Here is a 2,489-nt window from a genome sequence, read left to right as displayed (position 1 = left end):
TAATTACGAACAAAGCAAAAATTATACTTCAGTGGATTTCTAATTTTGCTTTCTGCAGTGGTTTGAATAAGAATGACACCTGTCTCGAAAAAACGAAAAAAAAAAAAAAAAGAATGACACCTGTGGGCTCATGTATTCCAGTGCTTGTTCATAAGGGAATGGCACTACTTCAGAGAAATTAGAAGATGTGGCCTTGTACTAGTAGGTGAGTCCTTGTAGGAGGAAATATGACCTTGTCGGTGAAAGACTGTCAGATCAGTGCCAGTGTCTTATTCTTGCTGGTCCCTGTGAATCCAGTAATAGAATCCTCAGTGACTTCACCAGCACCTGTGTCTGCATGCCACCAGGCTACCCTCCATAACGACAGTGGACTGTAAGCAAATCACTCTTGAATGTTTTTCTTCACAGAGATAGAACACTGAAGAGATCACTTCCTCTGGTATTCTACCTGAAAACTTCTGCATTTCTTTTCCAGCCTTACTCACAATTGTTAGCAACATGGACTGGACTTTAAACAACTTCTTTAATTTGTCTGAATTATCATATCACTCCTGGATCTTATCACATGGCTCAAATTCATTGCTACTGCAGGAAGATGCCCTTGTGCAATGTTCCATATTCTCATTTCAATTTAATACATAATTTTATAAGTTTTACCATCTAAAAATTTTTCTTTATAGTCTAAGGGTTTCAGGAAACTAGGTATTATTATCTTATAGATTCATTTACAATGAAAAAGGATTTTTTTCTTGTAAAAGCCTTACATATTTCTGATGAATAGTCAAATTATAAATGCCAGTCTTGGAAGGCAGCAAATGAGAACAATATTGAATGAATATGTGATTAGAGAAATATAAAATTAACACTTTAATTTATTTGAGCTATAATGAGTAATATGTGTCTAGCTTTTTTCCCATTTTAAATTCAGTGGCTCTTAATAATAACATGAAATAAAAGCTGTATATTTTTATCTGCCATCAGGGTCTTTCTGTTATAGTCTATCAGTGAATCACTAATGCTCTGACCCTGTGTAATGGCTTTCACTACTGTTCCTTTTAAAGCACCAATTGGTGATAATACTCTATCATAGCAGATCATGAAAACCAATTATTAAAGGAAAAGAATTCACCAAGCAAAATGCATAACTGGAAGTACTGGGAAAATAAAGAGGATTTTTAAAAAAAATGTAAATAATTTCATATTTTATTTCTCCAGTGACATCTCTACAGTGAATATAAGTTAAAGTCTTTCTTCTACAGCAATGCTAGGTTGTTTGGGTGGTTCAGTCAAAGAAGGAAGGCCTCCAGCTGGCTCAAAATAGAACCAGACACTTCTTGGCCCAGGCTTTGGAACTTTCCCAGTTCTGAGTTCATTAGTATTATCTTCAATAACCTTGGTTGTTAGATCCTCATAGAAGTTGTCATTTATTTGAATCATTGGTGCATTTACACATCCTGAAGTATTCACCTTCCATAACAGTGAATAGTTTTTCAGGTGTAGTGCATCTACCTTTTGTTCTAAGCATTCTCTGAAGGGTCTCCAGTCTCTCAGAATCTCAAGCATGCAAAGATACTAGTACATACATGAAACTGGCTTTTGATTATACTTTGTATAAAAAGTTTTTACTTTGCATACTCTCATTAGAGGTAGTTCTAAAACTTCTGCCACACTTTTCAAAGCAGAGAGGAAAAACCTTCTATTCTGCCTTTGTGGTAGATCCAGGACAGGCAGCAGAACTGCTTTATGCCCATCTGGGTAATTTTTTATTACTGCTTCCATTATCTTATACTTTCCTGGTGTAGAATCAAACCAGGAAAGTAATTCTCAGGAGGAGAATCTGGGTAATTCTCAGGAGGATTACAATGCACAAATAAGGCTCCTCGCATGTATTCAGAACATGACTGGCCACAATATTCTCCTATCCTGGCTGCTCAAGGCTGGTTCTGAATGTAAAGAAGATTTTTTATAGTGAAGTAGTGTCTGGCTAGATCAATAGACAAGTAAATTTATTACACAATTTCAATTACAGTTTTTATAAACTTTACAAGAGAAGCAATAAACCATTTTCAAAATACATGCTGAAATACTTAAACACCTATATAATTTTTCTTCTAACAAGTTTTGAAGATTGTATTGCTTGTATAATATTAGTCTATTTGAACGAGTTTTTTTAAAAAGTATTTCTCTAGTTATATTACAAAACAAGTATTTCTGTTGTTTTTCAAAAAATATTATTGATTTTGTATTCTAAGTTAAAAGTATCTTATTTAAAATAAGAGTATAATTTTCGAAAAATGCTATTATTCAATTAGATGAATTTTGAGCATAGTTAAATTGTATAGATGCAAATTAATCTTAACATAACTTTATTTCCATTTATGATGTTAATAAACGTGGTACTTTTAAGCAAATACAATGTTATAAATTTAGGTTTTAGAACATATAAATATTATTAATATTATCAAGAATCCCAGTATGTTATATAATAT

The 2,489-nt window shown here is 32.8% G+C and overlaps 1 pseudogene; it reads right to left on the bottom strand.

The window, feature by feature from the left end:
• Positions 1–1,239: 1,239 nt before the first annotated feature.
• Positions 1,240–1,779, bottom strand: LOC146999730 (NADH dehydrogenase [ubiquinone] flavoprotein 2, mitochondrial pseudogene; annotated as a pseudogene).
• Between the last annotated feature and the right edge of the window lie 710 nt (positions 1,780–2,489).

Source organism: Mus caroli, unplaced genomic scaffold (genome assembly GCF_978045245.1).
Source record: "Mus caroli unplaced genomic scaffold, Mus_caroli_1 scaffold_49, whole genome shotgun sequence".
NCBI classification, from domain to species: domain Eukaryota; kingdom Metazoa; phylum Chordata; class Mammalia; order Rodentia; family Muridae; genus Mus; species Mus caroli.
The sequence above is the reverse complement of the archived record's forward strand: the minus strand, read 5'-3'. Positions and strand labels throughout refer to the sequence as shown.